Source organism: Hypanus sabinus, chromosome 12, assembly GCF_030144855.1.
Source record: "Hypanus sabinus isolate sHypSab1 chromosome 12, sHypSab1.hap1, whole genome shotgun sequence".
In the NCBI taxonomy this organism is placed as follows: Eukaryota; Metazoa; Chordata; class Chondrichthyes; order Myliobatiformes; family Dasyatidae; genus Hypanus; species Hypanus sabinus.
In genome coordinates, this window is record NC_082717.1 from 39,297,242 (window position 1) to 39,324,972 (window position 27,731).

Below are 27,731 nucleotides of genomic sequence, written 5' to 3' on the forward strand. Positions count from 1 at the left end.
CTGAGTATTTATGTCTTCTTCACAATTCAAATGCATTATATCTGTAGTATTATTTTATTCCAACATATGATTCTGTTTATCTTCCATTCATGGTCTGAAGTTTTCCAATTCCCTTGAGCTTGGGATGAATGAGCAATAATGTTGTCATCAAATGTTCCTAAATTTTGTAGTATTTGCATCAATGTCCCCCACCCCCTGGCAAACCCACCACCACCAGCCCTATTCTTCTTGCAGTGATATTTCATTTTTCAGGAAATATTTACAATAAAAGGGCTAAATATTAAGTGATTTTTTTTTTAGTTACTGAAGTTATACATACAATTTGTTGGATCATGTCACAGGGATTGTGGGTGTTGATGCAGAAGTTTTAGGTATGTATTTAAAGCTTGAGAATGTATGACAGAATAGGGAAGGAGTAAAACTGTAGGTGTAATTTTATGCAATGTTTTACTGGAGGAACTCTGCAAGTCGAGCAGCATTTGAGGAGAGGGAAGACAATTTAGGGTGGAATTATTGATGTTTCAAGTCAAAACTCTGCATCAAGACAAAAAACAGAGAGGAGATGGCCAGTATGAATAGGAGAGTGAGTGGCATGTCAGGCAAGGGGGTGATTGGTGGAACAAGCTGGGGTGAAATATTGAGTCAGGTGTGGGAAGGTTTGAGTTTGGAGATGGAAGCAGGAGGATGGTAGGTGAAGGCAGATGGAGCCAAGAGTGAGGAGGGTAAAGCTGGAGACAACTGGGAGGGTGATAAGTAAGAATACAAAGGCAACTAATGCTGAAATCAGAAAAGAAAGGTGATGATGGGAACCACTGAGGCACAGGTCAAGGGCAGATGGAACCAAAAATAGATGGGGGAGTGGTGTAATCTTCTGTTGTTCTTGCAAAACCTTGGTACAGATACAAAATAAGCTGAATATCCCTGCTCTGTATTGTAGCTTTTGACCAGACTACGTCAACTTCATTCAAGCCAAGCGGTAAACATGCTTTCCCATGGATTATCTTTTACTTTTTGAGGCACATGTTTGCTTATTGTACACATTATTTGAGCGAGAAAGCCTTGTGAAGTCATAATATACTTTCAGATATTAAACTAAATAAAACTTTTTTTTCCTCAGGAAAAAGTAGTTATACTTGGAAGCAACAAGCAGAAAAACATTGCTTTGCAGTTTAGCACTGAATCTCAGACGGTTCAAAATTGAACAGGAGGACCGGATGTGGTGTACTCTAAACCCTTATGTAGCCTTTCATTTTGTATATGAGGTTTCAACTGAATGATTCTGTTTCCTCCAAGTTCTTTGAGATAGTTCAGCTGAAGTTTAACAGACAATCAGAATAACAATGCAGAATTAGTCAGTCTTTCAAGTTTTAGGAAGTATGAAGTGAAGCTGCTTTAGCCCATTATAGGCAATAGTTATCAATGTTATCTTCCAGCTACAGAATGTTCAGATTGCCTCACAAACATGCTAATTACAATTGAGAATAGTGCCCATCCTGCTATATTTAAAAATAAGTCTATCACCACTGCCTTTCTATGCTGTGTACTTCATCTCTAAGCTCAAGTAACAGACCACATCAATCATTTTGGACATCACAGCTCATCCTGCCTATTCTCGCTGTCCATTCTCAACTCAAGATGACAACCCAGCAGGGTCACTGAAACATTTATTTTTACTTTCCTTCCTTCCTCTTATCTGACTTGTGAAATCACAAGATCATTATTGATCTTCAAGAGCTCTCTGGTCTTACTGCAATAGTTAATCTTTTTTAAATGCCTATGATTTTTGCGTTTGAACTAGTTTCCAGATATAAATATCAAAGTGTTGAATATTACTGCATGCAGAAGAACTTAGTCTCAGTCTAAAATACCTTTTATTGGAATCTACTATTTGCTCATGCAATTTAAGTTCAAAGTAAATTTTATTATCAAAGTACATATATGTCACCAGCTACAACTCTGAGATTCATTTTCTTGCAAGCATACTCAATAAATCTAGAATAGAATGGTAACCATAAGAGAATCAATGAAAGACTGCACCAACTTGAACATTCAACCAGTGTACAAGAGACAACCAACTGTGTAAATACAAAAAGAAAGAAATAATAATTAAATAAATAAACAATAAATATCAAGAGCACGAGATGAAGAATCCTTGAAAGTCAGTCTATAGGTTGTAGGAACATTTCAATGATGCGGCAAGTAAATTAAGAGTTTTCCCCTTTGGTTCAAGAGCCTGACGGTTGAGTGGTAATAACGGTGTCTGACAGTATTGACTGCCAATGCATCACATGGGAGGATGGATCTCTTTTAATGATAAGATGGCAAATTTGACTAGGGCTGATTCAGTAGAGGAAGTTTTCAAAGAATGACCAGCTTCAAATTAAGATGGATCTTCTGAGCGGACAGCCCTTGGCAGGAAGCTGCTTGCAGAACATGTGGGTTTATGTATTATTTAAATATATCCAAAAGGATTTAAAATTAAAACAGTCATGTCAGGACTGGAATAGAACAAGTTTTTTAAAAAAAATATAGATGTGAAATTTCATGAGCATTAACTACATTTAAGGCTATTGTTGGGAATTCAATGATTTACTTAAACCTGACACAAGGAAGAATTAAGCATGCCATTGCCTCATCCAAAGAGACACACTGGATATCCCCGCATTGCTGAGTTTCCAATTTTAAATTGCTGATCCATTCTTGAATGAAAACAAAATTTTAAGAGTTGGCTCAGACAGTTGCCGGGAGCTGAGCAGCCAAAAGCTTGCTCTCTCAGCATGCTAAGTACAACCAAAAAGATAGATAACTTATCTCATTGTCAATATGTTGTACGTTCTCTTAGTTAGAACAAATTCAGTTACATCAATTTAAGTTAACATGCTATTACTTTCGTATAACAAAACATTTAAGATGTTTCACCTATATTAAAAAAAAGACAAGGCACACAAGGACATGTTTGGGCTAATGATAAAAAGTTTGATAATAAATGTATATGGAAAGAATTTGAGTTTATGGGAATGCCAACTGAAAGGGCATAATGTTGGCTTTGTTAAATCTAGAAAGCTTAGTAGACCAGAAGAGATTAGAGGCTTTGGAAAATTTGAATGAATGGGCTGAATTTTAAACTCATGTTGAGGACTTTAAAAAGGAGATGTTACTTGGTCACCATTAGTGGTCAATGAGCATGAGACAGGATAAGTGAAGGGAACAGCTAGCTTGAGCAAGGAAGAGGATTTTTTCAAATTTGTCCAGTTTATAGAATTTAGCAAGGAGCATTTCAGCACTGGGCAACATGAGACTGGTTAATGTTGAGCAATGTTATAGAGATGGAAATAGTGATGATACAGATATGTGGTCGGAAGTTAATTCTGTGAAGCACTGTATCTTATTCAGTCAATCAGCAGGTTATAATTCTGCACTTTACTAATTGTCTATACTTTGGCTTCTGCATTTACTTGGTTCCTTGGTGGTAAAGCATGATTATTTTACATTAGGTGAAATCTCTTATTATTTTGTGAGTGTTTGTAAAAAGAAAATTGCTGCAACTATACTGGTTGGATGAATATGCCAGTAAAATTTATGGGAAGTGAGCAACATAACTTTCTTTTTCAGTGCATTGAAGCCAGGTGAACTTATCTCTTACTGCCACTGCAAATTGATGCTAATATACTATTTATGTCCAAAATATACGTTATATAACTGAGTAATTAAGAATATGGTACATGTGGTTGTTATATTGACAGAAATGGGTTACTGCAAAGTTAATGGTTCTACCAAGTTAAAAATTCACTGATTAATTGCTTTGTGTTGAAAGCTAAAAATCACCAAAGATATGGAAACATAGATCTTTGTAGTGCTAAATTCTATAAACTGTTCCTTTTATTCATTAGATCATAAGCTGTAGGATCATAACTGTCACCTTTGGGGGGGGGGTGAAAATTTGTCAATTCCTGTTTATTTCAAGTTATAGTACTGGCTTTTTTTTTACAAGGGGAATGTATATCTTTTCGATCTAGCTTGACCTTGCAGAATTCTGTCTCAAAGGAAATGGTATAGGACCAAAAGTCATAGGAACAGAATTAGACCATTTGGCCCATCGAGTCGGCTCTACCATTCAGTCATGGCTGATCCTTTTCTCCCATCTCCCATGGCCTTCTTCCCATAATCTTTGATGCCTTGTCCAATCAAGAATCTATGAAGCTCTGCCTTAAATACACCCAACAACTTGGTTTCCACAGCTGCCTATAATAACAAATTCACCACCCTCTGAGTAAAGAAATTTCTCAGCGTCTCTGTTTTAAATGGATGCTCCTCTATCCTGAGGCAGTGGCCTCTTGTCCTGGACTCCCCCACCATGGGAAACATACTTTCCAAATCTACTCTGTCTAGGTCTTTCAACATTCAAAGGGTTTCAATGAGATCCCCCCTCCATCCTTCTAAATTCCAGTGAGTACAGACCCAGAACCATCAAATGTTCCTCGTACAACACCCTTTCGTTCTCAGAATCATCCTTGTGAACCTCCTCTGAAACGAGAAAATCTGCAGATGCTGGAAATCCAAGCAACACACATGTTTGATTTGAAAGTGTGTGTGTTTGGGGGAGGGGGGGGAGGTGATAGCAATACTGGCAGTTTGAGAAATCGATGATCATACCATCAGATTGGAGGCTACCCAAATGGAATGTAAGGTGTCATGATAAGGCTGCACTTAGGTTGGAAGAACAATACCTTATATTCTGTTTCAGTAGCCTTCAACCTGATGGCATGAACATCGACTTATCAAACTTACAGTAATGCCTTCATCGCCCCCGCACCTTCACTATTTCCCATCCCCTTGTCCCTCTCGCATGTTATTTCCTTGCCTGCCCAGCACCTGCCTCTGGTGCTCCTTCCCCCCCCCCCCACCTTTTTTTCTTTCTTCCACAGCCTTCTGTCTCCTTCACCAATCAATTTCCTAGCTCTTTACTTCATCCTTTCATTTCCATGTTTCACCTGTCACCTGGTGTTTCTCTCTCCCCTTCCCCACCTTCCAAATCTACTCCTCAGTGCTTTTTATCTCCAGTCCTGCTGAAGGGTTTCGGCCTGAAATTTTGACTGTGTTTTTTTCCATAGATGCTGCTTGGCCTGCTGAGTTCCTCCAGCATTTTGTGTGTGTTGCACAACCTTCTCTGAACTCTCTCCAATGCCAGAACAACTTAGATGAGGAGCCCAAAACTGTTCACAATACTCAAGATGAGGCCTCAACAATGCTTAATAAAGCCTCAGCATCACATCTGTGCTCTTGTATTCTAGTCCTCTTGAAATGAATGCTAATATTGCATTTTCTTCCTTCACCACTGACTCAACCTGCAAGTTAACCTTTAGGGTTTTCTGCACAAGGACTCCCAAGTCCCTTTGCTTCTCAGATTTTTGGATTTTCTCCCCATTTAGAAAATAGCCTTTAATAATATTTTTACTACTAAAGTGCATGACCATGCATATTCCAACATTGTATTTCATTTGCCACTTTCTTGTCCATTCTCCTAATCTGTCTAAGTCCTTCTGCAGCCTACTTATTTCTTCAACACTACCTGCTCCTTCACCAATCTGTGTATCATCTGCAAACTTGGCAACAACTCCATCTATTCCATTATCTAAATCATCGATATACAGCATTCCCAACACCAAACCAAGTGGAACACTTCTAGTCACTGGACAGAAAAGGATCCTTTTATTACCTATCAACCAATGCTCTAACCATGCCAATAACTTTCCTGTAATACTATAAGCTCTTACTTGGTAAGCAGCCTCATGTATGGCACCTTGTCAAAGGTTTTCTGATAGTCCAAGTATACAACATCCACTGCATCCACTTTATCTATCCTACTTATAATCTCCTCAAAGAATTCCAACAGGTTTGTCAGGCAAGATTTTCCCTTAAGGAAACCATACTGATTTTGTCCTATCTTGTCCTGTGTCAACAAGAACTCCATTACCTCATCCTTAATAATTGACTCCAACATCTTCCCAGTCACTGAGGTCAGGCTAACTGGTTTATAATTTCATTTGCGCTGCCTTCCTTCTTTCTTAAAGAGTGCAGTTACATTTGCAATTTTCCAGTCCTCTGGCACCATGTCTCGAGTCCAATAATTTTTGAAAGATCATTACTAATGCCTCCGCAATTTCTACCACTACCTCTTTCAGACCCCTGGAGTGCAATTCACCTGGTCTGGTGTCTTCCACAGAGACCAATGCAAAATACTCATTTTGTTCATCTGCCATCTCCTTTACCCCCATTATTATTTCTCTGGCCTTATTTTCTAGCGGCTGTATGTTCACTCTTATCTTTTATCTTTTACATACTTGAAGAAGCTTTCACTATCTAGTTTGATATTGTTTGCTAGCTTGCTTTCATTGTTAATCTTTTCTCACATAATGATTCTTTTCATTGCTCTTTGTAGGTTTTTAAAAGCTTCCTAATCTGCTGTCTTCCCACTCATTTTTGCTTTATATGCCTTCTCTTTTGCTTTTACATTATCTTAGACTTCCTTTGTCAGTCATAGTTGCACTATTTTGCTATTTGAGTATTTCTTCATTTTTGGAATACATCGATCCCACACCCTCTTCATTTTCCCCAGAAACTGATGCCATTGCTGCTCTGCTGTCATCTTCTTCCAATTTACTTTTGCCAATTCCTCTCTCATGCCACTGTAATTTCCTTTACTCAACTGAAAAACTGCTACATCATACTTCTCCCTATCAAATTTCAAGATGAACTTGAATCCAAGAAAAGATGTGCTGGCATATTGCATCACTGCCCCCTAAGGGTTCTTTTACCTTTAAGCTCCCTAATCACCTCCGGTTCATTACATAATATCCAATCCAGTGAAGCTGATCCCCTACTTGGCTCAATGACAAACTGCTCTAATACACATCGATCTCTACTCTCTTTCCTCAGTTAAACTTCTCAGTCCTACCAATGACCTCAAGATTTTTTAGCATCAGCCCTAGTGCTGTAACATCTTTCTGGTTGTGTGGTGACCAGAAATGTATATATACCTTAAATATTTCATTGGATTCAACTATGAACACCCTGCTCTTTGTGTCTAAGATATATTATTTGGCCCATGTATCTTCTGTATTTCCATACATCTGGCTTTCAGCAATTTATTGCTATTCCCTTTCTCTGTTTGCCCTTTATAAAGTGCAGTATTATGACATTTAATTATAAATTTGCAACTTTTCTTCCCTACTGGCCAGTCCGTTGATATCTCTCTAAAGTGAACAAGTTACTTCCTCCCTCTCAGCTGGGCCAACTTCTTGAAAATGGAAAACTACTTAGATATGTGTCAAACAAAATTACTGATTAAAGAAAAACTTGAAAAGTAAGCGGTCAAGCACTGAGACCAACAGAATACCTGTCCCTCCTGGAAGTAGTCTTACATTCACAAATTATCTCAAAACCATTAATCTGTTTCCTACCATTGATCTAGCCATGGATGCAACTTATCATTCTCACTTGAATCCTCTGTTGTTTCTACATTTCTAATTTTGGTCTGCCATGTGAAGTTTTGTCAAATACTTAGATGAAGTCCTTGTACCAACCACCCATGTCAACAGTACCAACCTGTTTTGTTACCACCCTGAAATATTCACTCTGGCATTAACAAATTAGTTTTGATTTTCCTTGTCAAACTTGTGTCTTTTTAAATGATTATGAACCTCAGGACATCTTTCCATAGTAGTTGTCCCCTTTGATGGTCAATAAATACATATCAATACTGTTGATTTTAAAATACATTTTAAATCAACAGTAGCATCACACCTCTAATCAAAAAGAATTAGAAAATGTTGAAAATTGTGATGGTTTTTCCTTTCTTGAATCATTTCATTCACAAATGCTAAATTATCCAATATGAAAGACAATAAAGCCTCTTAATATTTCCCCTCTCTATTATATGTAGTTTTCCCTCTTCTTTCTCAACTGGATTATCTGTGCTGTTCACAGATGTGCATTCTATTCAAATTGTTTCCAACTTCAAATTTAGTTAACAGTTTGAGTCTCCATACGGTTTTCTTCCTTTCTTTGTAGCATTAACAATTGGCTTTTTAAAAAATCTGATCAATGATGAATTTAACTCAATTATGATTGCAACAGTTAAAGGGGTCTTCCATCTGCATTCCATTTTTTTAAAAAAAGAAGAGAAACTAGAGTCATAGAGCCATACAGCACGGAAACAAACCCTTTGTACTACCATGCTAACTAAGTGCCCATCTATACTAGAACAGACAGTCTACAGGAGGAACTTGGCAAGTCAAGCAGAGTTTGTTTGAGGTGTGGGGGGAGGGGGGTGATGGGGATAATTGTCAAAGTTTCAGGTGAAAAAATTTCCATCTTCTGTTTTATTTTCTTGTCTTCTTCCACTTGTTGCTCACCTGTTTCTGTTCCCAACACCAGTCCACATCCTTTTCCATTTGGCTCTATCTACCTACTATCTCTTGTCCCCTCCTCAGTTCAGCTATGACTCACTGAATCCAGTTTCACCTCTCCATATCTTCTCTTTTTACTGAGTACCTTTCCTCTCCATTCTCCATCATAATGTAGGGTCTCAACCAAATATGTCACCAATTCCATTACCCCACAGATATTGATCGAACTCTAATTTCCTCTCGCAGACTGTTGCTCCTGATTCCAGCATCTGTGCTCTCTTGTATACCAATTTATATTAACTCCATTTATCTGTAATTGATCTGGAGCTTGGTAATTCAAGTACTTGTCTAGAAACTTCTTGAAAGTTCTGAGAGCACCCACTTCCAACACCCACTCAGGCTGTACTTTGAAGATTCTATGGGATTAAAATGAATTCTTCCTCCAATTCCACGTAGATATCTTAAGCCTATGCCTCCAGTTTTGGAAACGAAGGGTGAAAGTTCCCTACTCTCTGTTTTATCTTTGCCCCTCATAATTCTAGATACCCTTTTTTTCAACTCCTTCCCTCATCATCTTGCCACTCCAAGGAAAACAAACCCAGCATAACCAGTCTCTTCTTATAACTGGAACTGTCCATCCCAGGCAATGTTCTGGTGAACCTTCTCTGAGCTCTCTTCAGTGCAATTACATCCATCTTGCAGTGTGATCATCAGAAATGCTTGGCCCTTGCTGTGGCCACACCATTGTTTTATGAAGTAGTCCTATACCCTCCATGCTCATGCATTCTGTGCTGCGGTGAAAGAAAGCAAGTATTCGATATGTATTTTATTAAATCACCATTCTACCTGTGCTGCCACCTTCAGGATTCCTTGGATGTGCACACAAAATCTCACTTTTTCAGTACTCCTGAGGGCCCTAACATTTATGGTGTATATTCTCCTCTTAGTAATTATTCCAGGGTGCATCACCTTGCATTTATCAGGATTAAATTCAATTTGCCATTTCTTTGCTCATCTCACCAGCTGATTAATAAAATTCTGGAGCTGATACCATCCTACCTCACTATCGGCATCATGAGTTTTTCTTGCAAAAAATTACTTTTATTTAATAAATATGTAACATAAAGACTCTGCACACAAACACTGGTGACTGCCAGTGACAATTAACAAGGGTCGTATATGACAGGATAATTTTTCATAAATGCTTGCACTACAGCCTTTTACATTTGAATTTATTGGGTAAGAATTTAAATAAAAGTAGATGGGTCCTATGAAAAGGTAGACCATACCCATTTTATTCCATTGTATGTTGGCAAGAAATCTTTGTTCCAAACTGAGCAAATATCATTTTTATCACTATACATATATCAAATCTATTTTTGGCTGCAATATGCTATCAGAGCTCAGTGCAGTAGATTCTGGTAGGCCCCAGTAAGCAGGTGATATAGGCAAACCTTGGTATTTGTTTTTACTTTCACTTTATTAGTTCTCATCTTAGTGAGTATGCAGCTAAACATTTCATAGTAGCTCAAGTCGAGTAACACTTAAATATAGTGGCTTAGAAAGGACAATAGCTTACATTTTTAGGAATTTATTTTGTATGTTTTGCATAAATTAAGAGATTGGGATGCAGTTCATATTTTGATTATTCTAAGTAGAAGATAAGGTTATTAGTTTTTGTAATGGTTTTCCATGTCTTTTAATTTAATTGTACACTTGCTATTGTTCTAAGCCATTAAGTCCAGCTGCCATGTTCCAGTTTTTATGCTTCACATAAGCCTTCTCAAATCTTACTTGAGGAGGGGCCTTCTATTCTTTTCACCCTTGTGTTGATCTGCTTCTCCATAAAGCCAAGCAATTCATTGTATGGAAACTGCTTCTTCAGTTAACCATGATTCATTTGCACTAATGCTACATTAATCCCATTTTATCCCAACACTGTCACCAGTAGAGTGTGCAAATTCCATACTGAAGCAACTGAAGGTCATTAGGGGTATCAATATATTTCTTATGTCTTATTGAGAAAGATTTTATTCATGTATTTATAAATAACGATGGAGCAATAAATAACAGAACTCAATAATTCCCTCTTGATGTCCCTTTCCTCCATTAAGATGTTCTCTTTTTTAAAAAAAATTGAATCTGCCCTAATATTGAGAAGATGCTTCTGAGATGCCATCTCGTGTTTCACTGCATGAGGAAACTACTGTATATAAATGTTTAATGAGGTCCTCCAGCTGAGGGATTCACTGCTAGTCTCAGTACTTGAAAAAGTTTAGATTTGAAATGGTAGTCTGGTATGGAAAATGAGATCATATTGAATCCAAGTTGGGTTGGCCAATTGGATACTAAATTAGAGGGTGGTAGTCGAGGGTTATTTTTCATATTGGAGGCCTGTGACTAGTATAGGGGATTGGTGCTGGATTTCTTGTTGATTATGATATTAATGATTTAGATGACAATGTACACGGCAAGATTACTACGTTTGCGGATGGTGTTTGAAAGGTTTTCTAAGATTGCAACGAGATCTAGATCAATTGGAATGGCAGATGGAACTTAACTCAGATAAATGTGAAGTGATGCATTTTAAGAGGTAAAAATAAGACAGGACTAAGACACTGAATGACAGAGCCCTATGGAGTGTTGTAGAACAGAGTATTGTGAGCAGTTTTGGTGATCATATCTAAGGAAGGATGTGCTGTTATTGGAAGGAGTCCAGAGATGGTTTACGAAAATTATCCCAGGGATGAAGAGGTTAATGCATGAATGTTCTGGGCCTGTACTCAGTGGAGATCAGAAGAATGAAGGAGATCTCTTTGAAATCTACCAAGTATTGAAAGGCCTAGATAGAATGGATATTCAAAGTAAGTTTATTATCAATGTACATACTGTATATGTCACCATATACAACTCTGAGATCCATTTTCTTGCAGGTATACACAGTAAATCCAAGAAACACAACATAATCGATGATAGACTGCACCACTAGGATGAACAAACAACTAATGTGCAAAAGACAACAAACCGCAAATATAAAAGTAAAAGAAACAATGAGTATTGAGAACATGTGATGAAGAGTTCTTGAAAATGAGTCCATAGCTTGTGGGACATCTTTAGTGATGGGCGAGTTAAGTTATCCCCTCTGGTTCAACAGCCTGATGGTTGAAGGGTAATAACTGTTCCTGAATCTGGTGGTGTGGGTCCTTAGAGTCCTGTACCTTCTTCCTAATGGCAGCAGCAAGAAGAGATCATGGCCTGGGTGCAGGGGGTCCTTGATGATGGATGCTGCTTTCCTGTGGCAGTGCTCCATGTAGATGTGCTCAATGGTGGGGAGGGCTTTATCCATGATGGACTGGGCCACATCCACTACTTTTTGTAGGATTTTCTGTTCAAAAGCATTGGTGCTTCCATATCAGGTAATAATGCAACTAATTAGTTTACTCTCCACCAGACTTCTATAGAGGTGTATCAACATTTTAGATGTTATATTGAATCTTTGTGAACTTCTAAGGAAGTAGAGGGGCTGCCATGCTTTCTTTATAATTTCACTTATGTGTTGGGCCCAGGACAGGTCTTCTGAAATGATAATATCAAGGAATTTAAAGTTGCTCACCCTCTCCACTACTGATTTTCCCAATGAGGACTGGCTCTTGGACATCTGCTTTCCTCCTATAATCAGCTCCTTGGTCTTGCTGTCATTGTATGAGAGGTTGTTGTTGTTGTGACAGCACTTGGCCAGATTTTAAATCTACCTCCTATTTCCTCACCACCTTTGATTTGACCAACAGTGGTGGCATCTGCAAATTTAAATAAGGCATTGGATGTGTTCTTAGCCTTGCAATCATAAGTATAAAGTGAGTGGAGCAAGGGGCTAAACACACAGTCTGGTGGTGCACCTGTGCTGATGATAGAGTTTGTGGAGGAGATGTTGTTGCCAATCTAAACTTGACTGTTTGCAAGTGAGGAAATTGAGGATCCAATTGCACAAAGAGGTATTGAGCCCAAGATATTGAAGCTTATTCATTAGTCTTAAGGGAATGATAGTATTAAATGTTGAGCTGTAGTTGATAAAGAGCATTCTGATGTATGCATCTTTGCTGTTCATACATTCCAGGATTGAGTGAAGAGCCAATGCAATGGCATCTGCTGTGTACCTGTTGTGCTAGTAGGCAAATTGGAATGGATCCAAATTGCTTCTGAGGCAGAAGTTGATATGTTTCATCATCAGCCTCTCAAAGCAATGCATCACTGTGGATGTAAGTGCTATTGGATAATAGACATCGAGGCAGCTCACCATGTTCTTCTTGGATACCAGTTTAATTGAAGCCTTCTTGAAGCAGGTACCTCAGATTGCCAAAGTAAGTGGTTAAATAGATTGGTGAACAGTCCAGCCAGTTGATCATCACAGGTCTTTAGAACTCAGCCAGGTATCCCATCTGGGCTAGATGCTTTCCGTGTCCTTCCTCTTGAAGGAAGCTCTCGCATCGGCCTCAGAGACGAAAATCATGGGGTTATTGGGGTATGTGGGAGTTCAAGAAGTTTCCTCCATGTTTTGATGGATTTGGAGGGGATATTTCCAGTAGTGGGAGAGTCCAGGAACAGAAGGCACAACCTGTACTCTGCTACCCCTATTTAGGTGTCTTCAAAAAAAGGATCGGGCTTGGAGATAATATTTCAGAGTTGATAGATGATTTGTTAAGGGATGGAAAACTTAACAAACTTGGAATGAATAGATTATTTTAAGGTTATGAGTGGGTTGCCTTAGGCCTGCAGTTTTGCGTATTATCCATTGTACTGGCTTGAATTCAGCATTGTAATGATAATAAAACTCAGCTTTCATCAAATGAATAACATCAGATTTTGACATTTCTATGAATATATAGTTTTAAAGAAAAAGACAAAGTTATGCTTAGTGATTCAGCACTCCGCCACAGGTTTTGCTGCTTTGTATCCTTTCCTGTAATTTGGGCAAATCAATGATCTGTTGAGAAGTATTAAGGATATCCTTGACATTAAACAATGTGAAAATAATATGAATTATTCCCAATGAGTAGTTTTTTGGTGGCAAACTTAAGTCACAATAACTATTTGACAAACTCTCCGAGATGTGGGGAAACCCCTATTTTTTATTAGTGTGGTATAATCACATTTCCTTTGGATAAATAATTCAAAATGTAATATTTCTTTTAACTATTGTCAAGTGAGGTTTTAGCTGAATTTCAGGAAGTTTTTGCTTCTGCTTTGATGTTATCTTTTTTGAGGGACTATGTGTTTGAAAGGTTGTGTTCATATAAAAAAAAATTGTTAGTCCTGCCCTGCCTCCAGTTAGCGATTTGACAAAATTCCTCAAGGCGATATGCTGGTTCAGCAGTTTGATGATATAACTTGACAAGATGTTAGGAATCTTCTTCCTAAAATTATGCTTAAACACAACTGACGTTGGGAAAGGAATCCTCACCATGGAGATCATAAGATCCTTGTTTGTACTAGAAGTCACACAGTGCTTATTTTATTTTAAGCCCACTTCCTTTGACAACTGATAGTTTTAAAGTTGTTTCTGCTGCTGTCAGGTTTTAACTTCTGTATATTTCAAAATTGACTTCAATTGCTATATATGTTCATGCAGGGTCTAGCCCTTGCTTCCAGGAGTCATTAATCGAGGCTTCTAGATTACAAGCCCAGCATTATAATCACTACACATTCATAATTACTGGCATGTAATATTTTTCTGTGACAAATACCATTATCCCCAACAGCAGTAGACAAATTGGAATGGCTCTACATCCAATTTGTAAAACCAAATGTCTTGGGGAAATGCTGGTCTGCCAGAAACTCACATCTAAAAATTTCATTCAAAGTAAATGGGATTTTAAAAATGGAAACTGTTTGCCTGTCACCACAGTCTTCATGGCAAATCTAAGTATTGACTTTGAGATTATTTTGATGATGTTGATTAACTGGCTCTGAAACAGGTTTACTGCTGTTTTGTGCATTCTCCCCTGCTCCTTCTCCCAATTTATATTGATTTATTGTATGGAATTTGGGAACATTGACTTAATAGACCATGTTACACAGACCAATTTTTAAGATAGGGTAAAATGTGTACCATCCTCAGATCAGGCACTTAAACAGAATGCCCTTAACAGGTACATTGAAGCAAGCACTAGATTCCTTGCTTGTGTAAGTAAATGCCTTAATTTTTGTGTCAAGTTGGTGTCCTCCTCCAAACTGTTTTAGCTTTGAGTGTGGTTGTGATTCACACGTTCTCACCCCAGCAATCTCTAACTTTTCTTCAACTCGAGTACTACCTCTCACTTATTTCTGGTACCCCAATCCCAATTTCATAGGTATATCACTCTGCCTTTAGCTCAACCCTGGTGTCAACCTTTACCACCTCCAACTTGGAGCTGCAATTCTACTGTCAACATTACATAACAGACTAGGTATACCTGGCTCAATGTTACCATGCTGTATGCTCTATCCCATTCTTGATACTCCGATTGCATCACTGGAATCTAGGAGTGACCCTGATTAGTGACTTAACTGGTTGGGTACTATGCCCAGTAACACCCCTATCCCCACCCATCTCTGATATCAGTGGAACTGTGGGCTTGGTTTACATGCAATTCTTCAAAACTATGTCTGAATTTATACGTCTGTGAAGTCACTGAAGGACTCCTATTTCAAGGCATAAGATTAATTTTGATTTCTTTCTGATATGAAGGGTATTTTTGAAATTAAGATAACATTACAGATTGCTCTTGTTTATTTCACTCTAAGCTAAGTATTTGGAGTGGATTACTGACATTTGCTAATAAAATAATGAAAGCCATGTTTTTATTTAATGCTGTACGGGAGTTCCCAAGTGCTGTACAGGCAGTAATATATTCTTGATATGTGGTCATAGTGGTCATATGTGGTCATTCTTTTTCTTGTATGGTCTCTCAGTATCGAGGATTCTGCTTTAGTGCTGAGAGCCCTGTGGTGGTCCATGACTAACTGCATGGAATCAGTTGACTCTGCCATGACTGCTCTGTGAGGAGGGTTGGTAGATATTTTAGGCATTGATAGGATCCTTCAGCTGTTGATCCTGATCTTTTGCATGATCCTGACTTGAGGTTCTCAGTGTCATTCTTATAATTCTGCATATTGATCAGACTTGGGTTAGGGATTTCCCAAGACAGGTGAAGATGCTGCATGTTGTATAGAGTTGGATTGTAACCAATCACTGAGCAGACTATGAGAAGAGAGCTACCTTTTCAGTCAGGTTCACACTCAAGATTTAAAAGACGAAACTTTGCAGCAGTTCGTCGGAGTTGGGCTGTGACCAATCACTGAACGTAATTCATTAGAACAGGTGAATAAAAACAACACAGGTGCAAGGACCTTCCTTGGAGTGGGCACTGTTGTGAGTGGGTCAGTTTTGGAGTGACTTTGGCTCATTAGGCTTTGGTGAGATCAGGCTTTGGCAAAGTTAGTATCTGGTAAGTTTTTCTTCTTAATTTTTCATTCTTTGTCTGTAAGGGCATGATAGTGCAATGGGAATGGCTCCGGGGCAGTGTTTTATACCATGTGTGAGATGTGGGAATTAGACCGTAAGGACATAAGATATAGGAGCAGAATTAGACCATTGGGCTCCTTGAATCTGCTCTGCCATTTTATCAAGGCTCATCAAATTTTCCTCTCAGCCCTAATCTCCTGTCTTCTCCTTGTATCCCATAATGTCGTGATTAACCAAGAACCTATCAACCTCTGCCTTAAATATACATAAAGACTTGGCCTCCACAGCTGCCTATGACAGAGAATTCCACAGATTCACCACTCTCTGGATAAAGAAATTCCTCCTCCTCTCTGTTTTAAAAGGACACACCTCTATTCTGAGGCTGTGTCCTCTAGTCGAAGACTCTCCCATAATAGGAAACATCAACTCTGTCAAGGCCTTTCACCATTTGAAAGGTTTCAGTGAGATCACCCCTCATTCTTCTGAATTCTAGTGAATATAACCCCAGAGCCATCAAATGCTCTTCTTATGACAAGCTATTCAATGCTGGAATCATTTTCGTGAACCTCCTTTGAAGTCATTCCAGTTTCAGCACATCCTGTCTAAGACAAATGGCCCAAAACTGCTCACAATACTCCAAGTGAGGCCTCACCAGTAGTTTGTAAAGTTTCAACATTACATCTTGATTTTATATTCTACTCCTCATGAAATGAATGCTAACATTGCATTTGCCTTCCACACCACTGACTCAACCTGCAAATTAACCCTTAGGGAATCTGCATAAAGATTCCCAAGTCCCTTTGCACCTCAGTATTTTGTATTTTCTCTCCACTTATAAAGTAATCAACCCCTTTCATTTCTTCTACCAAAGTGCATGACCATACACTTCCCATATTCCATATTCTACATGCCATTTCTTTGCCCATTCCCCTGATCTCTCTGAGTCCTTTTGTAGCCTACTTTCACAAAACCACCTACCTCCCCATTTACCTTCATATCATCTGCAAACTTTGCAACAAAGCCATCAATTCCATCATCCAAATCACTGACATGTAAAAAGAATCTAACTCAAAACAAACCCCTGTGGAACACCAACAAGACAAAATCTGCAGATGCTGGAAATCCAAGCAACACACACAAAATGCTGGAGGAACTCAGCAGGCCAGGCACTATCTCTGGAAAAGAGAATGGTCAACGTTTCAGGCGGAAACCCTGTATTAGGACTGAAGAAAAAAATGAGGAGTCAGAATTAGATGGTGGGGGTATGGGAGGAAGAAACACAAGGTGATAGATGAAACTGGGAATGGGGAAGGGGTGAAGTAAAGAATTGGGAAGTTGGTGAAAGAGATACAGGTTTGGAGAAGGGGAAATCTGATTGGAGAGGACAGAAGGCCATGGAAGAAAGAAGAGGGGGAGGAACACTAGAGTGAGGTGATGGGCAGGTAAGGAGATGGGTGGGAGAGGGAAAAGGGAATAGTGAAAGGTGGGGTCATTACCAAAAATTTGAGAAATCTATGTTTGTGCCATCAGGTTAGAGGCTACCAAAACAGAATATAAGGTGTTGCTCCTGCAACCTGAGTGTGGCCTCATTACAATTTTAGAGGAGGCTATGGACTGACATGTTGGAATGGGAATGGAAAGTTGAGTTAAAATGGGTGGCCATTGGGAGATCCTTGTGGAACACAACTAGTTATTGGCATCCAGCTAGAAAAGGCTCCCTTTATTCCCATTCTTTGCTGCCTGCCAATCAGCCACTGCTTTATCCATGCTAGAATCTTTCCTGTAATACCATGGACTTGTAGCTTTTTGAGCAGCCTCATGTATGCACCTCGTCAAAGGCCTTTTGAAAATCCAAGTACACAACATCAAGCGATTGTCCTTTGTCTATCCTGCTTGTTATTTCTTCAAAAGATTCCAACAGATTTATCAGGTAAGATTCTCTCTTGAGGAAACAATGCTTTCTTCTTTCTTTCTTTTTCTTTCTTTTTCAATCTTTTTATTGATTTTCATATATACACAAAAAAATAACATAATAATAAGTAAATTATGAATACAATAGACTTGAAATCACATTGATAATAAGATAACAATATCCTACTAAACATCAGAGGAAACAATGCTGACTACAACCTATTTTACTTTGTGCTTCCAAGTACCCTGAGACCTAATTTTAAGAACTTTGGGGTGCATACCATCTGGTCCAGGGACTTATCTAACAAGACCTTTCAGTTTCTCAAGAATCTTCTCTCTAGTAATGGTAACTTAACACGCTTCGTGACCCCTGACACCTGGAACTTCCAGCTTACTGCTAGTGTCTTCCACAGTGAAGACTGATGCATCGTACTTAAATTTTTGTCTGCCATTTCATTGTCCCCCATTCCTACCTCTCCAGCATTGTTTTCCAGCGATCCGATATCCACTCTCGCCTCTGTTTTACATTTTATGTATCTGAATTCTGAGACTTGGGACTCTGGGAGAACTTCATTCTCCCAGTTAACTACATCTGCACCAGGTGCACTGAGCTGAAGCTCCTCAGAGAACGTGTTAGGGAACTGGAGCTGCAGCTCAATGAGCTGCTGTTATGGGCAAATGAGGTAATGACAGCTAGGAGACCCCAAGGTTGCAAGAGGCAGGTTAACTGGGTGACTGTCAGGAGAAGGAAGGGAAATGCGCAGCTAGTGCAGAGTACCCTGTGGCTGTTCACCTCAATAATAAGTATACCATTTTAAATACTGTTGAGGGGGACAAGTTACCAAGGGGGAGTTGCAGTGACCGGGTCTCTGGCACTGAGTTAGGTGCTATGGCAGAGAAGAGGACTGCAGTAGTGATAGGATATTCTTTAGTCAGAGGAACAGAGATGAGATTCTGTGTGCATTATAAAGACACCCGGATAGTATGTTGCCTCCCAGGTGCCAGGGTCAGGGCTGTCTCAGATTGGTCCATGGCATTTTAAAGGGGGAAGGTGAGCAACCAGAAGACTAATTATATATTGGTACTAATGACATCAGTAGGAAAGGTGAGGAGGTCCTGAAGGAAGATTTTAGGGAGCGAGGTAGAAAGTTGAAAATTAGGACCCTTGGGGTAATAATCTCTGGATTGCTGCCTGTGCCATGCACAAGTGAGGGTAAGAAAAAGATGATTTTGCAGGTGAACGCATGGCTGAGGAGCTGGTGTAGGGGGCAAGGGTTCAGATTTATCAATCATTGGTATCTCCTCTGGGGAATATACAACCTGTACAAAAGGAATTGGTTACATCTGAACCCAAGGGAGACTAATATCCTTACAGTGAGGTGTCCTGGAGCTGTTTGGGAGGGTTTAAACTTATTTGATGGGGGGATGGGAACTGGAGGGATCGTGCAGAGGATGAGGTAGTTGGTTTACAAACAGAGGCAGTGTGCAGCGAGACTGCTAGCAAGGAAAGCCTGAAGACAAGGCAAAGTTGCAGTCAACAGGATGAGTTGCAATGTAAAAGGTCAACAGATGGGTGAATACAGGTCTGAAGATGTTGTATTTGAATGCGTGCAGTATATGGGATAAGGGAGATGAACTTGTAGCACCATTACAGATTGGCATTTATGACATTATTAGCATCACTGAATCATGGCTGAAAGAAGATTATAGCTAGAAACTTAACGTCCAAGGATACAGATTGTATCGAAAGCATAGGCAGGTAGGCAAGGGGGTGGTGTGGCTCTGTTGGTAAAAAATGGAAATCAAATCAAAAGAAAGGTGACATCGAGTTGGAAGGTGTTGAATTGTTGTTAGTAGAGCTAAGGATCTGCTAGGGTAAAAAGACCCCGAAGGGAATTATATACACCCCCCCCCCCCCCCCAAACAGTAGTAACTATGTGGTCAACAAATTACAATGGAAAAAAGAAAATGTGTGCCAAAAGGGTAATGTTACAATAGTCATGGGTGATTTCAATATGGAGGTAGATTGGCAAAATCTGGTTTGTGCTTGATCCTAGGAGGGGAAATTTCTAGAATGCTTGTTAGATGACTTTCTAGAGTAGCTTTTGGTTGAGCCCACTAGGGGATCAGCTATTCTGGATTGGGTGTTGTCCAATGAATTGGAATTGATTAGAAAACTTAAGGTAAAGTAATGCTTATCGGAAAATGATCAAAATATGATAGAATTCACCCTGCAACTTGAAAAGAAGAAACTAAAGTCAGATATATCAGTATTACAGTAGAGTAAAGGGAGTTAGAGATGTGAGAGAGGAGCTGGCCAAAATTGATTGGTGGGAAAAAATACACTAGTGGGGTGACGTTAGAGCAGGAATGGATGGAATTTCTGGAAGCAATTTAGAAGGCACAGGAGGTATACGTCCCAAAGAGGAAGAAATACTCTAAGATCAGGATGACACAACCATAGCTAACGACAAGAGAAGTCAAAGCCAACAGAAAAGCCAAAGAGAGGTCATATAATAGAGCAAAAATTAGTGGGAAGTTGAAGATTTGGAACCTTTTATAAAAAAAAACCAGCTGAAAGCCATAAAAATAAAGTCTGTAAGAAGGAAAAGATGGGATACAAAGGTAAGTTAACCAATAATATTTAAAAGGAAACAAAGTTTCTTCAGATATATAAAATGTAAAAGAGGTGAGAGTAGATATTGGACTGTTGGAAAATTATGCTGGAGAAGTAGTAATGGAGGGGGGAGCAAGGAAATGGATTAACTCAATAAGTATTTTGCATCAATCTTTACTGTAGAAGACATTAATAGTAAAGCAGAAGTTCAGGAATGTCAAGGGTCAGAATTCTGTGAATTTCCCCTGGGGAAGGTTCATGGGAAACTGAAAGGTCTGAAAATAGGTAAGTCACCCCTGGACTATATGGTATACGTACCAGTGTTCTGAAAGAGATGGCTGATGGACTCTTGGAGGCTATAGTAATGATCTTTCAAGAATGAATGGATTCTGGCATGGTTCTTGGGGGATGAAAAACTGCAAATGTTACTTAACTCTTCAAGAAAGGAGACAGCCAGAAGAATGGAAATTGTAGGCCGGTTCGTCTGACCTCAGTGGCTGGAAAGATGTTCGAGTTGATTCTTAGGGATGAGACCTCTGGGTACCTGGAGGCACATGATAAAGTAGGCTGCAGTCAGCATGGTTTCCTCAAGGAAAAATCTTGCCTGACAAATCTGTTGGAATTTTGAAGAAATAACAAGTAGGATAGACAAAGGGGAATCAGTTGATGTTGTGTACTTGGATTTTCAGAAGGCCTTTGACCAGGTGCCACATGAGGCTGCTTAACAAGCTACAAGCCCATGCTATTACAGGGAAGATTCTAGCTTGGATAAAGCAGTGGCTGATTGGCAGGCAGCAAAGAATGGGAATAAAGGGAGCCTTTTCTAGCTGGATTCTGTTGAGTAGTGCTATTCCATTGGGGTCTGTGTTGGGACAGATTCTTTTTACGTTGTATGTTAATGATTTGGATGATGGAATTGATGACTGTTGCAGAGTTTGCAGACGATATGAAGATTGGTGGAGGAGCAGGTAGTTTTGAGGAAGTAGAGAAGCTACAGAAGGATTAGACAGATTAGAAGAATGGACAAAGAAATGGCAAAGGGTTGGGAAGTATTTGGTTATGCACCTTTGATAGAAGAAATGAAAGGATTGACTTTTCTAAATGGAGAGAAAATATAAAAACCAGAAGTGCAGAGGGACTTTGGAATCCTTTTGCAGGATTCCCTAAAGGTCATTTTGCAGGTTGGGTCTGTGGCAAGGAAGGCAAATGCAATGTTAGCACTTACTTCAAAAAGACTAGAATATAAAAGTAAGGATGTAATGTTGAAAGTTTATAAAGCACTAGTGAGGCCTCACTTGGGAGTATTTGAGCAGTTTTGAGCCCCTAATCTTAGAAAGGATGTGCTGAAATTGGAGAGAGTTCAAAGGAGGTTCACAAAAATGATTCCAGCATTGAATGGCTTGTCATATGAAGAGCATTTGATGACTCTCTGCTTGCATTCACTGGAATTCAGAAGAATCAGGAATGACTCATTGAAACCTATCGAATGATGAAAGGCCTAGATAGAGTGGATGTTTCCTTTTGTGGGAGAATCTAAGACCAGAGGACACAGCCTCAGAATAGTGCGGCAGCCTTTTAGAATGCAGATGAGGAGTAGTTTCTTTAGCCAGAGAGTGGTGAATCTGTGTAATTCTTTGCCACAGGCAGCTGTGGAGGTCAAGTCTTTATGTATATTTAAGGCTGAGGTTGATACAGTGGTTTCTTGATTGGTCAGGGCATGAAGGGTTACATGGAGAAGGCAGGAGATTGGGGCTGAGAGGAAAAATGGATGAGCCACAATGGTAGCAGAAAAGACTAGATTGGCCAAATGACCTAATTCTGCTTCTGTATGTTATGCTGTTGTGGTTATATGACAATGACTTGGATGATGGAATTGTTGGCTTTGTGATCAAGTTTGTGGACGATCCTAAGATGTGTGGAGGGCCAGGTAGTTTTGAGGAAATGGAGAATCTACAGAAGGACTTATACAGATCAGAAGAATGGACAAAGAAGTAGCAGATGGAATACATTGTCGGAAAGTGTATGGTCATGCACTTCCGCAGAAGAAATGAAAGGATAGACTATTTTCTATATGGAGAGAAAATTCAAAAATCTGAGGTGCAAAGGAACTTGGGAGTCTTCTTGCAGGATTCCCTAAAGGCTAATTTGCAGGTTGAGTTTGTGCTGAGGAAAGCAAATATGACCTTAGCATTAATTTCAAGAGGATTAGAATATAAAAGCAAGGATGTAATTTTGAGGCCTGGGAAGGCACTGGTGAAGCCTTACTTGGAGTATTGTGAGCAGGTTTGGGCCTCTTGATTCCAAGATTGAAAGGATGTCATATGGAAAGTGTTTGATGGTTCTGGGCCTCTACTTACCGGAGTTCAGAAGGAAATATGTGACCTTCCAAATGTTGAAAGGCCTCGATAGAGTGGATGTGGAGAAGATGTTTCCTATGGTGGGGAGGTCTAAGACCAGAGGATACAGCCCCAGAATAGAGTGGTACCTTTTCAAATGGAGATAAAGAGGAATTTCTTAAGCCAGAGAGTTGTGAATCTGTGGAATTTGTTGCTACAGGCAGCTGTGGAGGCAGAGATGTTTGGTATATTTAAGGCAGAGGTTGGTGGATTCTTAATTAGCAGACATGAAGAGATATGAGAAGGTAGAGATTGGGGCTGAGAGGGAAAATGGATGAGCCATGATGAAATGGCAGAGCAGACTCAATGGGCCATATGGCCTAATTCTAGTCCTATGTCTTATGGTCTTGTGTTTCAATCTGCTTTGAGTACATGCTTGAATCATTTCCTCTGTTCATGTAATCTCTGAAAGTAGTGTAGCTCCAAAATTGAGTCCATGTGTTAGCAGTCTGGTTTCACGGATGTGAAAAATTTGCATTCCCGCACTAACTATAACTACGATTTAATTACTGAAGAGACCAGCCTCAGAGGTGATGCTGTCAGGGGATTTGGAGAAATTTAATGGAGGAAGAAATGGTGGTACTTCTCCAGTGGTTTGAAGACCTGCTCTAGATATTTTGTGTCTCAAATGTAGGAAATTTGGCAGCCAATTTGTATGTGGCAAGTTCCCTTAGGCAACAATGTCATTAAAAATCATAAAGCATGTTTCTCAGAAGTGATTTAACATTATTGTGCTATATCTGCAGTAGCTCAGTTATTTGATTAGCGTGTTGACAGTATAGAAAATTAAGAAATGAGCTTCATGGCATTAATGGCTTCTCATGGTCACTTTGGTCTTGCATTTTGCCAAAAGGAAAAAGACCCAGGGATAACATTTTAGTTTTGTAATGTACAGACTACCCGATTTACCTTTTCCATTGACCATGATGGAAGGGAAATCCGAGATTGAATTTAAATAGTTACTGATTTAGAAGCCCATTTTACAAGGGGTGATTGATAAGTTCATGGCCTAAGGTAGAAGGAGTCAATTTTGGAAAACATAGCACATTTATATTTCAACATAGTCCCCTCCTACATTTACACACTTAGTCCAGCGGTCATGGAGCATACGGATCTTGGACCTCCAGAAAGTGTCCACAGCAGGGGTGATTGATAAGTTTGTGGCCTAAAGTAGGAGGAGATGAGTTATTTTCTGCATAATTACTCAAGGAGTTAACCTGCATGTGCATGTAATGAGAGCTGTATAACTCAACTCCTTCTACCTTCAGCCACAAACTTATCAATCACCCCTGCTGCTCTAAATATTCGTAGCATATGGGTTAAAATTGGACCGTAATACAAATCACATTTTTTGGTAGATACACCTATAAGGAGAAAGTCCTTCAACCTTATTGGTGCTGTTAGCTCTTGTTCTATATTTTTCCCTGACAAAACTTTATCCTCCTCCAACCAATAGCTGAGACTTTTTAATACAAATGCCCAGTGATACAGTTTAAAATTTGGACAAGCCAATCCCCCATCCGACTTTTTGAATTGTAGAGCTGACCACTTTATATTGGGTCATTTACCATTCCAAACATAGATCATAGTAAGGAGTCCAGTTTTTGCCAATATCTTGCTGGAGGTGCAAGTGGGATCATTGAGCTGATAAAATTAATGCGGGTTAAGATGTTCATTTTAATGACCGATATATGGGCTGGGACTGATGCTGGCAGGTATCTCCATCTATTAATATCTATTTTTTTCAAAATTAAAGAGTAATTTGTTTTAGCCACAGATGATAGGGAAGTATTAACTCTAATACCCAAGTAGAGCACCTCATTTGTAACATTAAGCTAGGGAGCGAGAGACTCCTTACTTTTATCTGTATTAATCAGCATCAGTGCTGATTTTGACAGATTAACTTTGTATCCTGAAAGAAATTCAAATTGCTTCAGTGTTTTTAAAACATAGGGGAGAATTTGTTGAACATTTGCCATTTAAACTAATGTGTCATCCGCGGAAAGTGATACCGAATGTGATGTTGTACCTATTGTAACAGGGGAGATCTGAGGAGAGTTTCTAATTAAATGTCAAAGCGGTTCAATAGATAAAGTAAACATTAAAGGAGACAAAAGGTTCCTTGTTGTTTGCCCCGTCATATGTCAAATTACTCTGAGAAACCTCCTCCCACACATACCCAGGCTGAAGGATTAGCATATACTGTTTGAATCATATTGATAAATTTATCGCTGAACTTAAATTCCTTTAGAACTCTCCAAAGGTGTGGCCATTCAAGCAATTGAAGGCTTCTTCAGCATCTAGAAATAGCAGGCCACAGGCAGGTGGGATTTTATGTGTTGCACTCAGTATGTGTAAGAGCCGGCGAATATCATCAGATGCAAGGCGTACCCTGATAAAGCCCGTTTGATCTGGGCTAATTAGTTTCCCAACTACTATCTCGAGTCTACTGGCTAAGACTTTGGAAAATATCTTGAGGTCGGCATTTATCAAGGAGATTGGAAGGTGATTGGCACACTCCAAGGGGTCCTTGCCGGGCTTAGGTATAACTGTGAGCAGGGTTGTGTTTAGATCTTTATGGAAAGTGCCATTTCCAATAGCATAATTTAATGTTTCGAACCATACTGGTCCAAGAATATCCCAAACTGCTGGGTAAAGTTCCACAGGTATGCCATCTATACCTGGCATATGGCCCTTACTTATAGCTTTGACTAGCTCATCCAGTGTAACAGGGGAGTCTAGAGTTTTGGTGTCCTCTAATGACAATGTAGGTCTAGTCCACTAAAAAACTTGGTGAAGTCATTCTCAGAAGGAACTGAGCCACTTGTATGCAATTCTTTAAAGTAATTCTTGAATGTCTCATTTATTAACTTCCTATTTTTTAATTAAATGTTTACTCTATTATTACCCTCCACTTCAATCCTCTGCTAATGGTGTTTAGTTCATTGCAGAGTACATTTCCATAAATAGTTTCCAAATTATTTTTCTAATCCACATGCTGTAGATCAGATGAATCACTCACATGGTCATCACAGCAAGGTCTGCATTTGGCCTGATCTAATGTATGATAAGTAGTTACTCCCAGAAAAGATTGTTAGCTGATATATGGCAAATATAAACAAAATCACAAGAGATTCAGTTCTGTTTTACACTAATATTGATGAGTTGATTTTTATAAAAGCAACCATTTAAATTGTTTTAAGCATTTCGGGATTAGCTTTAGTAAGTTGTTTGTACCTATTTAGTTGAAGTTGTTTTCCTGTAGCATTCCATTTGGAGATTTCATAGCTTCTGAGTGAAATGGGGACTATAATATGATGAGAGGCATTGATTGTGTGGATAGCCAGAGGCTTTTTCCCAGGGCTGAAATGGTTAACACAAGGGGGCATAGCTTTAAGATGCTTGGAAGTAGGTACAGAGGGCATGTCAGGAGTAAGTTTTTCACACCAAGAGTGGTGGATGCGTAGAATGTACTGCCTGCGACAGTGGTGAAGGCAGATACAATAGGGTCTTTTAAGAGACTCTTGGATAGATACATGGAGCTTAGAAAAATGGAGGGCTATGTGGTATGAAAATTCAAGGCAGTTTCTAGGGTAGGTTACATGGTTGGCACACATTGTGGGACGAAGGATCTGGAATGTGCTCTAGATTTTCTAGTTCAGTGTTCTATCTTTGTTATCTCAGGCAACCCCCTCAGGTCATGGGTGACTACTACTCTGGTCACAAACATTGGAAGATACCTTATTTCTTAAATATATAGTGGCTATTGCACACCAGCTGACATCAGGACTTAATGAAGGCAGGGCCTGTTCCAATGGCAGAAACCCAGATGAATGGAAACCAAGTTCTCCTGTGTAGACTCAGTGTTGCATACGCACACCCATCTACAAAGATATGCCAATGCACACCCATGCAGCCCACATCATTTTCTTTTGGTTGCTTCCTCTATGCTGCATCCCAAGCTCTTCTCTCTCCCTCAGTTTCTTTACTTCAGTCACTCATTGGCCTCTTGAGGATAGTGATGTATGCAACATTTCTTGCTCAGTATTTTTTAACATTTGTTTGTATTCACAATGGATTACCTTACCTGCCAGTTTGAATTTTGGTCTTTCTGACCTATGTGAATAGGGGATTCTGTGGATAAACTGTTACTGCGATTGAGAAAGCTTTTAAAACAAAATTTTAAGGTTCATTTATTATCAGATTATGTAACCATATACAACTGAGTTTTGTCTTCTCCAGATAACCATGAAAAAAAGAAAAACCATGAAAGTCATTTTGAGAGAAATATCAAACACACCCCCACACAAAAAAGTATGGGAACCTGATCATCAATCCCCCAAACCCTCCTCTCTTGCACAAAAAATTCTAACCAAATGGAACAAGAGCATCAAACCCCAAACTCCCTCCTCTCGTACAAGAAAAAGGAAAGGAACAGGCAAAAACACGGAATATAAAAACCAAGGCCTGAAAAAGTCCACAATCCATAAATGCATACTTCCAATATATAAATGCAGAACCATGGTAACATCCTCTGACATCATCAAAGGAGAGAGACACCACTCAAATGCAGAGGCCTACCTACCTGCCTCTGTGTTCCCAGAATTGTCAACTTCATTAGCAATGTTGTAAATATACTTCTAATAAAGTGGAAGTTAAAAATAATAGGGGTTCACAGCGAACGATACTGACTGAAGGAAAACAAATTTAATTGACAAAATAGGATCTGTTTTAAGAGCAGGAAACAAAGTGATAGAAATAACATGACAGGAACTAGCATAGTTATTTTGACAGGAAAATATTTAAATTTGATGATCATTAGAGATAAATGATGTGCATTCAATTGCTTGGCATAATTTGGTTGCCATGCCCAATTAATGTACCTTGAGATTCATTTT

The 27,731-nt window shown here is 39.2% G+C and overlaps 2 protein-coding genes across 4 annotated transcripts in view; one reads left to right on the plus strand and one right to left on the minus strand.

Moving 5' to 3' along the window:
• The window catches only part of ubr2 (ubiquitin protein ligase E3 component n-recognin 2), a 222,762-nt gene extending 201,869 nt beyond the window's left edge, over window positions 1–20,893 (minus strand). Inside the window, exon 1 of the mRNA XM_059985777.1 lies at window positions 20,872–20,893. The gene's annotated coding sequence lies outside the window, so the exon portion shown is untranslated. The remainder of the gene's footprint in view (window positions 1–20,871) is intronic.
• LOC132402794 (transcriptional-regulating factor 1) overlaps window positions 1–27,731 on the plus strand; it is a 260,989-nt gene that overhangs the window by 18,348 nt on the left and 214,910 nt on the right. The window lies entirely within an intron of this gene.